This window comes from Panthera tigris, chromosome F3, assembly GCF_018350195.1.
Source record: "Panthera tigris isolate Pti1 chromosome F3, P.tigris_Pti1_mat1.1, whole genome shotgun sequence".
NCBI lineage: Eukaryota > Metazoa > Chordata > Mammalia > Carnivora > Felidae > Panthera > Panthera tigris.
Window position 1 is genome coordinate 45,233,047 of NC_056678.1, and position 12,589 is coordinate 45,245,635.

At 40.3% G+C, this 12,589-nt stretch overlaps 1 protein-coding gene across 1 annotated transcript in view; it reads right to left on the minus strand.

The window, feature by feature from the left end:
* CFH (complement factor H) overlaps positions 1-12,589 on the minus strand; it is a 150,556-nt gene that overhangs the window by 88,737 nt on the left and 49,230 nt on the right. The window lies entirely within an intron of this gene.

Here is a 12,589-nt window from a genome sequence, read left to right on the forward strand (position 1 = left end):
ACCAGACAAACCAGATTTTAAAAGAAAGACTGTAATAGGAGATGAAAAATAGCATTTTATCATAATTAAGGGGTCTATTCATCAAGAAGAGACAACAGTTGTAAAAATCTATGTCCCCAATGTGACAGCATCCAAATATATAAATCGTGTAATTACAAACATAAATAAATGTATAGATAATAATACCATGTTTGAAGGGGACTTTAGTACTCCACTTACAGCAATGGACATATCATCTAGGCAGAAAATCAATAAGGAAACAATGGCTCTGAAGGACACATTGGACCAGATGGACCACTTGGACATTCTCCAAAATAGATCACATACTGGGTCACAAAACAGAATATATAAAAGGACTGAGATCATACCATGCACATTTTCGGATCACAATGTTATGAAGCTTGAAATCAACCACAAGAAAAAATTTGGAAAGCCCCCAAATGCGTGAAGGTTAAAGGACCTCCTACTGAAGAATGAATGGATCAACCAGGAAATTAAACAAAAATTTAAAAAATATATGCAGGTAAATGAAAATGAAAATACGACAGTTCACACCCCTTGGGATGCAACAAAGGCAGTCCTAAGAGGAAAGTATATTGCAGTTCAGACCTATTTCAAGAAGCAAGAAAGGTCCTAAATATACAACCTAACCTCACACCTAAAGGAACTAGAAAGGCAGCAGCAATGAAAGCCCAAAGCCAGAAGAAGGAGAGAAATAACAAAGATTAGAGCAGAAATAAACAGTATACAATCAAAAAAAAAAACAACCTTAAAAAACAAAAAAAACCACATTGGAATGGATTAATGAATGTAAGAGTTGATTTTTTGAAAGAATAAACAAAATCGATAACCCTGTAGCCTGACTTCTCAAAAAGAAAAGAGAAAGGACCCAAATAGATAAAATTACGAATGAAGGAGGAGAGATCACAACCAACACCACACAAATACAAACAATTATTGAAGAACATTATGAAAAATTATATGCCAACAAACTGGACAATCTGGAAGAAGTGGACAAATTCCTAGAAACTCACACACTACCAAAATTCAAATGGGAGGACATAGAAAATTTGAACAGACCCATAAGCAGTGAAGAAATTGAACTGGTTATCAAAAATCTCCCAACAAGTAGGAGTCCGGGGTTAGATTGCTTCCTAGGGGAATTCTACCAGACATTTAAAGCGGAATTAAGACCTCATCTCAAGTTGTTCCAAAAAATAGAAATGGAAGGAAATCCTCCAGACTCATTCTATGAAGCCAGCATTACCTTGACGCCCAAACCAGACAAAGGCCCCACTGAAGAGCAGAATTACAGGCCAATATCCCCGATGAACATGGATGCAGAAATTCTCATCAAGATACTAGCAAATTGACTTCAACAGTGTATTAAAACAATTATTCATCATAATCAACTGGGATTCATTCCTGGGCTGTAGGTCTGGTTCAATATTCACAAATCAATCAACATCATACATCACATTAACAGAGAAAAAGATAAGAACCATATGCTCCTGTGAATAGATGCAGAAAAAGCATTGGACAAAATATAGCATCCTTTTGTAATAAAAACACTCAAGAAAGTAAGGATAGAAGGAACATACCTTAACATCATAAAAGCCATATATGAAAGGCCCACAGCTAATACAATTCACAATGGGGAAAAACTGAGAGCTTTGCCCCTGAGATCAGGAACATGACAGGGATATCCGCTGTCACCCCTGTTGTTTAACATGGTATTAGAACTCCTAGCCTCAACATTCAGACAACAATGCAAAATAAAATGTATCGAAATTGGCAGACAAGCAGTCAAATTTTCACTCTTTGCAGATGACATGACACTCTGCATGGAAAATCCGAGACACCCCACCGAAAAACTGGTAGAGCTGATACATGAATTCAGCAAATTTTCAGGATATAAAATCAATGTACAGAAATCTGTTGCATTTCTGTACACCAATAATGAAGCAACAGAAAGGAATTGATCCCATTCTCAATTGCACCAAGGACCATAAATTACCTAGGAATAAACTTAACCAAAGAGGCAAATTATCTGTTTGCTGAAAACTATAGAAAATTGATGAATGACATTGAAGAAGACACAAAGAAATGGAAAACATTCCATGCTCATGGATTAGAAGAACAAATATTGTTAAAATGTTGATATTACCCAAAACAATCTACACATTCTAGCCATCTCAATCTAAATGGCATCAGCATTCTTCACAGAGCTAGAAGAAATAATCCTAAAATTTGTATGGAACCACAAAAGATCCTGAATAGCTGAAGTAATGTGGAAAAAGAAAACCAAAGCTGGAGGCATCACAATCCCAGACTTTAGCCTGTTTTACATAGCTGTAATCATAAAGACAGTATGGTATTGGCACAAAAACAGACGCACAGACCAGTGAAATAGAAAAGAGAACCCAGAAATGGACATACAAATTTATGGCCAACTAATCTTTGACAAAGCAGGAAAGGGTATCCAATGGAATAGAGATAGTTTCTTCAGCAAACGGTGCTTGGGAGAACTGGACAGCAACATGCAGAAGAAAGAAACTGGACCACTTTCTTACAACATACACAAAAATAAATTCAAAATGGATGAAGGACCTAATGCTAATGTTAGGTCAGTGTTAAACAGGAATCCATCAAAATCCTACAGGAGCAAACAAGGCAGCAACCTCTTTGACCTTGGCCATAGAAACTTCTTACTTGACATGTTTCCAAAGGCAAGAGAAATAAAAGCAAAACGGAACTATCGGGACCTCATCAAGATAAAAAGCTTCTACACAGCAAAGGAAACAATCAACGAAACTAAAAGGCAGCCGACAGAATGGGAGAAGATGTTTGCAAATGACATATTGGATAAAGGGCTAGTATCCAAAATCCATAAAGAACTTACCAAACTCAACACCTGAAAAACAAATAATCCAGTGAAGAAACAGGCAGGAGATACAAATAGACACTTTTCCAAAGAAGACATCCAGATGGCAAACAGACACATGAAAAGATGCTCAACATTGCTCATTATCAGGGAAATACGGATCAAAGCCACACTGAGATACCACCTCATACCAGAGTGGCTAAAATTAACAACTCAGGAAACAACAGATGTTGGCGAGGATATGGAGAAAGGGGAACCCTCTTGCACAGTTGGTGGGTGTGCAAATTGGTGCGCCACCCTGGAAAACAGCGTGGAGGCTCCTCAAAAAATTAAAAATTGAATTACCCTATGATCCAGTGCTTATACTACTAGGAATTTATTCAAAGGACACAGGAGGGTTGATTCATAGGGCCACACGATAGCAGCACTATCAACAATAGTCAAATTATGGAAAGAGCCCAAATTTCCATCACTGATGAATGGATAATGAAGACATGGTATATTTACACAATGGAATACTACTCGGCGACGAAAAAGAATGAAATCCTGCCATTTGCAACAATGTGGATGGAATCAGAAGGTCAGTCAGAGAAAGACAGATATATTATTTCACTCATACGTGGAAATTGAGAAACTTTACAGGTGACCATCGGGGAAGGGAAGGAAAAAAGAAGATACAAACAGAGGGGAAGGCAAATCATACGAGGCCCTGAGATAGAACCTGAGGGTTGATGGAAGTGGGGGGTTGAGAGGATGGGAAAAATAGGTGGTGGGCATCGAGGAGGGCACTTGTCAAGTGAGGAGTATTGGGTGTTGTATGTGAGTGATGTATCAAGGGAATCTACTCCTGAAGCCAAGACTACTCTGTATGTTAGCTGATTTGTTAATACTAATTTTAAAAAATGGCATTAATTAAATAAAACAGTCCACTGAGATTTGTTTTCAAGAGGTATACAAAGGGGGTAAAATTAAAGTAGGTATTATTATTATGACAGGCTTGAATCCCTTTGCCATATTCTTCTCTCATCTGGGCATACTAAAACATGTTTTACGCTTTTAGAATATCATCTCTGAAGCAAATATAATATTTCATATATGGTCTGATCAGCACTGGGATGGGCAAAATTTAGAACAGCCTCATTCTACCTTAGATTTCTATCGATGCAGGGCGTGGTCTCATTAACAGTAGTGGTGGTTCTGTCATAGTTTTGACTCAAACTGATCTCAAAATTGATTAAAATATTCACCAACTTTTAAAATTCTTTCTAATCTGTCTGTACTTGTACATCTGATTCCTTTGACTTATACCCAGGATCTTATAGTTATCACTACTAAATGTCACATTATTAGATTTAACAGAGGATCCTTTTTGAATGATGAATCTGTGCTAATGCAGATTCACTGTCATGACCCCCTGAATAATCCCACTTGTGAATTTGTACTGTGTTTCCCCTAAATCACTAAACTACCTGATAACACAAAGGAGTAATGAAATAGGCTTGAGAACAAAGTCCTGAATCTGATACTCGGGTAAGTTTACTTAACGAAGTTTCAAACTATCTCATAAACCATCTAACTGGTCCATTTCCCCATCTTGTCCACAAGAACTTCATAAGGCCCCTTCTGGAATAAACTTGGTGAGATCCAGATCCAGTTGAGCTGATCTACCATTTCCATAAGCCAACCAGAAACACGATTAAATATTTTCTTTATGGAAGTGGTTCAAGATGGAGAGGTAGGAGATCCTGAACACACCTCTTCCCTTGGACACACTGAATCTACAGTTACATACAGAGTAATTTTGTGTGGGGGCAAAAGAAAAAAAAACCTCTCCAAAAAAATAACTGAGTGATTCCTACACACTGGGCAAATGAGAAAAAGCTCACATCAAAGTAGATGGAAGAAACTGAGATACGATCTGACCCTAAACCTCATCCCCAGCATGATGACCCACAATTGGGAGGGAATTCAAAACCCCAAGCTTCTCCCTGAGGAGTGAAGTGTCTGAGCCTTACATCTGGCACCCTGATTTTAATATCTACACCTGACAGACAAGCCCCCAAAGCATCTAGCTTTGAAAGCCAACAGGGCTTGTGTCCACAAGGACCCACAAGCTACAGCTAAGTGAGAAACAGCTCTTAAAGGGTCCACAGGCACTCACCCACCCCAGGGTCCAGCATAGAGGAAGCCACCTGAAAAGTGCCCAGACTTTCTGTGAAAGAGCCTTATTTGCCTACCTTAAGGCTCCGCTCTGAGGGGTAAGCATTTAATGTAAAACACATCTAGGGGCTTAGTAAAACTCTCCTCAAAGACAGAGACCAGCAGTCACCATCTTTATGCTCTCCTTTTGCCTCATTGGCACAATTTGCTAATTGCTCCCTGGTATCTCCAGGAAAGGAGCTTAGACCCTCCCTCAGACACTCTCTGAATTTTGCAGCCACCACCAAGGAGATACCCCTAGATCACATGGCTGTAGTGGCTAGTGGGTCCTACAGGACTGTAACAAATAAAGAAAGACTTATTAACAGGCCACCACCCCCAAGGCACAGGAGAGTGCCCAGACTGAAGCACCCACCTTTCTCTGGAAAAGGCCAATCTGATTAATCTTTGTTGCTGTGGCCTGAGGGCAGACTTCTAATTAAAAAGACAACTGAGGGCCAACCATAATCCTCTACAGGGAACTTGGAGAATAGGCACTATCTTCAGGTCCTCCTTCTGCTGCGCTGCAGGGCACTGGTAACTCCTGGAGGGAAATCTGGACAAAGATCTGGTGCCCCAGCTTCTATGTCCGGTGCACTGGATTTCGTGGCTGCCACCCAGGGGACATTCTTTGATCTAATGGTCCGTGGGGTTTGTATTCACGGTTCCCATGGGACTGCAAAAAGTTCAGCGCTGGCCACCACCGCAAGGGCACACTGTATATACAGACTGAACTATACACTCAGTTTTTTCTACGAAAGAGGCCTGACAGCCTTTCCCGGAATTTTGGCTTGAGGAGCAGACTTGTGGCTTGGCACACATCTAGGGGCCTACTTAGGTGTTCTCTGGGGATAGAGGCCACTGGAGGCCATCCTTGTGATCTTCTTCGGCTTTGCTCCAGGTCAAAGGTATCTCTAGGAAAGGAGCTTATGCTTTTTTTATGGTGCCCTCACTTCTGTGGTTGTCAGGCAGGACTTACCTCTAGATTGCCTGGCTCTGGTGGTGCACTCTGCTTATGACTGTGGGTCCCCCAGGACTGTAACAGACGGAGAAAGTGTTCTTAACTGACTACCACCCCAGGGTGCTGCAGAGAGGCAGGAGAATAAAGAATATACTTTTTCTGTGAAAGAGCCCTAGCAGCCTGTCTTCATACCTGAGGACTGAGAGGCAGGCTTCTCATTAAACAGACAAGTAAGGCCCAACTCTAATCCTTGTTAGAGACCTCCAGGGACTACAACTATGTCTTTGCTGCACTCTAGAGTGCTGGTATCTGCTAGAAGAGAGCTATACACACATCTCTTGCCCAGTTTTTGCATCTGATGCTCTGGCATTTGTGTTTGATGCCCAGGTATTTCCCCTTGATTTCCTGCCTCTTATGGCCAGCAGAGCTTGTATTCATGAATTCAAAGAGATGATGACAGATAAAGAAATGTTTCTTTTTTTTTTTAAGTTTATTTATTTATTTTTGAGAGAGAGAGAAATCGTGAGTGGAGGAGGGGCACAGAGAAAGTGAAAGAGAGAGAATCCCAAGCAGGCTCTGCACTGTCAGCACAGAGCTCGACGTGACGCTTTGATGCGATGACCTGAGCTGAAGTCAGATGTTCAACCAACTGAGCCAGCCAGGTGCCCCAAAAAACAGTTAACTGGCTAACACTCCATTGGTCAGTATAGAAGGAACAGACACAACCCAGTCTTCTCTTGAAAGAGGTATATTTGCATACTTTAAACATTGCTGCTTGTGGGCCAGTCTTCCAATCAGCCTGAATCTAGGTGCTGACTGAGATCCTCCTCCCCTTTGGGACACGGACAGGTCTTGACACATTCAACTACTGGGAATTAATAAAAATAAAGCTGACTGATTAGACAAGCACAAGATACAAACTACGCTAGGGTTGAAGAGTAATGATTATCTCCTAAGTAAGCCCATTCCTTCAAGACTAACAGAGGTGACTGCTTTTTCTAATGTACAGAAACCAACACAGAGGGGCAAGGAAAATTAAGAAACTGAGGAATATATTAAAAATGAAAGAACAAGATAAAACCTCAGAAAAAGACTTTAATGACTTGAAAATAAATGCTTTACCTGATAAAGAGTTCAAAATAATGGTTGTAAATATCCTCACTAAGCTTGGGAGAAGAACAAATAAGCACAGGGAGAATTTCAATGGAGATAGAAAATATAAGAAAGTACCAAGTAGAAATCTTAGAGCTGAGGAATACAATAATTGTACTGAAAAATACAATAAAGAGTTTCAACAGCAGACTAGAGGAAATAGAAGAAAGGATCAGTAAACTTAAAGACAGGCTGGGGGAACTCACCCAATCAAAGCAGCACAAAGAAAAAAGAATTAAAAAGAGTATGATGGGGCCTGACGGGACACCCTCAGCAGACAAACATGTACCCTATAGGATGTCCAGAAGAAGAGAAAAAGGAGCAGAAATCTTCTTTGAAGAAATAATGACTGAACATTTCCCTATCCTGGGGGAAGAACTAGACATACAGATTCAGGAAGTCTATACGTTGCAAATAAGATGAACTCAAAGAAAGCCACACCAATGCACGTTATAGTTAAAATGTCAAAAGTTAAAAGACAGGGAGAGAATCTAAAAAGCAGCAAGAGAAAAAGAACTTGGTGCATAGAGAGATACAAAGTTTTCCAGACAAGCAAAAGCCAAAGAAGTTAATCACCACTAGACCAGCATTACAAGAACTGTTAATGGGAACTCTTTAAGTTGAGGTAAAGGGTGCTAATTAGTAACAGGAAAACATATAGAGTATAAATATCATTGATAAAGGTAAATATACAGTAAAATTCAAAATAATCTAATGTTGTAAAGTCAATTATAAAGTTAGTAACAAGTTTAAGAGGCAACAGAAGTAAAAATAAGTATGACTACAATAATTTATTAAAGAATACATGGGGCACCTGGGTGGCTCAGTTGGATAAGTGTCCAACTTCAGCTCGGGTCACAATCTCACGGTTTGTGGGTTTGAGTCCCACATTGGGCTCTGTGCTGACAGCTCGAAGCCTGGAGCCTGCTTCAGATTCTGTGTTTCCCTCTCTCTCTGCCCCTAACCCACTCATGTTCTGTCTCTCTCTCAAAATAAATACATAGACATAAACAAATTTTAAAAAAGAAAGAAAGAAAGAAAAAAATAATCCACAAAACATGGAAATTGTGACATCAAAAAGATAAACATGGGGGGAGTGAAAAGATTGTATTTAGAATACAATCAAAGTTAAGTTCTTTCAAGTTAAAGTAGACTGTTACAAGTTGTTTTATGGAATCCTTGTAGTAACCACAAAGGAAAAACTTTTGGTAGATGCACAAAAATTAAAGAGAAAGGAATCTAGGCATACTCTGCAGAAAATAATCAAATCATGAAGGAATAGAGCAAAAGAAGAAAGGACAAAAGGAATTACAAAACACTGGGAAAACAACCAACAAAACGGCAATAAGTACACTCCTAGCAATAATTACTTTAAATGTAAATGTACTCAATACATTGTGACATGTTAGACTAGCTAGAAAATGAAGAACAAAGCCTAAAGTTAATAGAAGGTAGTAAATGACAAAGATTGAATGGAAATAACTGAAATAAAGGCTTAAAATAGAAAATATTAATAGAAATATCAATAAGAAAGATAAATAAATCTAAAAGCATAATTTTGAAAATTATAAACAAAGACAAACAAAAGATAAACAAAATTGAAAAGATAAACAAAATTGACAAACCTTTAGATTCACCAAGAAAAAAGAGAGTAGGACTCATCCCAGGGATACAAGGATACTGCAACATCCACAAATCATTATGATACAACACATTAATAAAATGAAGGATAAAAATTATATGATCATCTCTATAATGCACAGAGAGCATTTGATAAAATTCAATATCTTTTATGAAGAAACTCTCAACAAAGTGGATGTAGAGGGAACACACCTCAATGTGATAAAGCCTATACATCACCAGCCCACACCAACTTTATACTCAATAATAAAGATTATGACCAAGATAAGAATTCCCACATTCACTACTTTTATTCAACAACTTACTACTGGAAGTCCTAGCTAGAGTAATTAGGCAAAAAAAGAAATAAAAGGCATCCATTCAGAAAGGAAGAAGTAAGACTGTCACTATTTTCAGATGACATGATATAATTTACAGAAAACCCTAAAACCCACCAAAATTCATTTAAATTAATAAATGAAATCAGGGGTCCTTCGGGGAAGACGGCGGCGTAGGAGGACGTTGGGCTCACCGCGCATCCTGATGATCACTTAGATTCCACCTACACCTGCCTAAATAACCCAGAAAACCGACAGGAGACTAGCAGAATGGAGTCTCTGGAGCCAAGTGCAGACAAGAGGCCCACGGAAGAGGGTAGCAAGGGTGGAGAGGCGGTGCGCACTCCACGGACTGGCAGGAGGGAGCCCGGGAGGAGGGGCGGCCCGCCGGCCATCAGAGCCCCCGAGTCTGGCAGGCAAAAGCGGAGGGGCCTGACGGACTATGTTCCGACAGCAAGCAGGACTTGACATCTGGAAGGTTATAAGCTAACAGCTCTGCTCGGAGAACGGGAGGGCTGGAGGACAACGGGAGGGAGAGTTGTTGAACCCTGGATGACAGAGCTCAGCTTGGCGGGGAACAAAGGTGCTCGCCAGCGCCATCTCCCTCGCCCATCCCCCAGCCAAAATCCCAAAGGGAACCAGTTCCTACCAGGGAACTCGCTCGCACGGCGCAAACACCCAACGCTGTGCTTCTGCAGATCCATCCCTCTGGCGGGTCTGACTCCCTCCCGGTGCCGCAGGGCCCTCCCGAAGCGCATCTCTGAAGGAAAAGCGAGTTGAGCCTGCCCCACCCGCCCCTGTGCACCCTGCTGATCCACCCCAGCTAATACGCCAGATCCCCAACACCACAAGCCTGGCAGTGTGCAAGCAGCTCAGACGGGCAACGCCACCCCACAGTGAATCCCGCCCCTAGGAGAGGGGAAGAGAAGGCACACACCAGTCTGACTGTGGCCCCAGCGGTGGGCTGGGGGCAGACATCAGGTCTGACTGTGGCCCCGCCCACCAACGCAAGTTATTCAAGACAGCACAGGGGAAGTGCCCCGCAGTCCCGCACCACTCCAGGGACTATCCAAAATGATGAAACGGAAGAATTCCCCTCAGAAAAACGTCCAGGAAATAACAACAGCTAATGAACTGATCAAAAATGATTTAAACAATATAACAGAAAGTGAATTTAGAGTAATAGTCATAAAATTAATCACTGGGCTTGAAAACAGTATAAAGGACAGCAGAGAATCTCTTGCTACAGAGATCAAGGGACTAAGGAACAGCCAGGAATAGCTGAAAATGCTATCAACGAGCTGCAAAATAAAATGGAGACAACTACAGCTCGGATTGAAGAGGCAGAGGAGAGAATAGGTGAACTAGAAGATAAAATTATGGAAAAAGAAGAAGCTGAGAAAAAGAGAGATAAAAAAATCCAGGAGTATGAGGGGAAAATTAGAGAACTAAGTGATGCACTAAAGAGAAATAATCTATGCGTAATTGGTATTCCAGAGGAGGAAGAGAGAGGGAAAGGTGCTGAAGGTGTACTTGAAGAAATAATAGCTGAGAACTTTCCAGATCTGGGGAAGGAAAAAGGCATTGAAATCCAAGAGGCACAGAGAACTCCCTTCAGACGTAACTTGAATCGATCTTCTGCACAACATATCATAGTGAAACTGGCAAAATACAAGGATAAAGAGAAAATTCTGAAAGCAGCTAGAGATAAACGTGCTCTAACATATAAAGGGAGACCCATAAGACTCGTGACCGATCTCTCTACTGAAACTTGGCAGGCCAGAAAGGAATGGCAGGAGATCTTCAATGTGATGAACAGAAAAAAATATGCAGCTAAGAATCCTTTATCCAGCAAGTCTGTCATTTAGAATAGAAGGAGAGATAAAGGTCTTCCCAAACAAACAAAAACTGAAGGAATTTGTCACCACTAAACCAGCCCTACAAGAGATCCTAAGGGGGATCCTGTGAGACAAGGTACCAGAGACATCGCTACAAGCATGAAACCTACGGACATTACAATGACTCTAAACCCATATCTTTCTATAATAACACTGAATGTAAATGGACTAAATGCGCCTACCAAAAGGCATAGGGTATCAGAATGGATAAAAAAACAAGACCCATCTATTTGCTGTCTACAAGAGACTCATTTTAGATCTGAGGACACCTTCAGATTGAGAGTGAGGGGATGGAGAACTATTTATCATGCCACTGGAAGTCAAAAGAAAGCTGGAGTAGCCATACTTATATCAGACAAACTAGACTTTAAATTAAAGGCTGTAACAAGAGATGAAGAAGGGAATTACATAATAATCACAGGGTCTATCCATCAGGAAGAGCTAACAATTATAAATGTCTATGCGCCGAATACAGGAGCCCCCAAATATATAAAACAACTACTCACAAACATAAGCAACCTCATTGATAAGAATGTGGTAATTACAGGGGACTTTAACACTCCACTTACAGAAATGGATAGATCATCTAGACACACGGTCAATAAAGAAACAAGGGCCCTGAATGATACATTGGATCAGATGGACTTGACAGATATATTTAGAACTCTGCAGCCCAAAGCAACAGAATATACTTTCTTCTCGAGTGCACATGGAACATTCCCCAAGATAGATCACATACTGGGTCACAAAACAGCCCTTCATGAGTATACAAGAATTGAAATTATACCATGCATACTTTCAGACCACAATGCTATGAAGCTTGAAATCAACCACAGGAAAAAGTCTGGAAAACCTCCAAAAGCATGGAGGTTAAAGAACATCCTACTAAAGAATGAGTTAGTCAACCAGGCAATTAGAGAAGAAATTTAAAAATATATGGAAACAAACGAAAATGAAAATACAACAATCCAAACACTTTGGGATGCAGCGAAGGCAGTCCTGAGAGGAAAATACATTGCAATCCAGGCCTATCTCAAGAAACAAGAAAAATCCCAAATACAAAATCTAACAGAACACCTAAAGGAAATAGAAGCAGAACAGCAAAGGCAGCCTAAACCCAGCAGAAGAAGAGAAATAATAAAGATCAGAGCAGAAATAAACAATAGAGAATCTAAAAAAACTGTAGAGCAGATCAACGAAACCAAGAGTTGGTTTTTTGAAAAAATAAACAAAATTGACAAACCTCTAGCCAGGCTTCTCAAAAAGAAAAGGGAGATGACCCAAATAGATAAAATCATGAATGAAAATGGAATTATTACAACCAATCCCTCACAGATACAATTATCAGGGAATACTATGAAAAATTATATGCCAACAAACTGGACAACCTGGAAGAAATGGACAAATTCCTAAACACCCACACTCTTCCAAAACTCAATCAGGAGGAAATAGAAAGCTTGAACAGACCCATAACCAGCAAAGAAATTGAATCGGTTATCAAAAATCTCCCAACAAATAAGAGTCCAGGACCAGATGG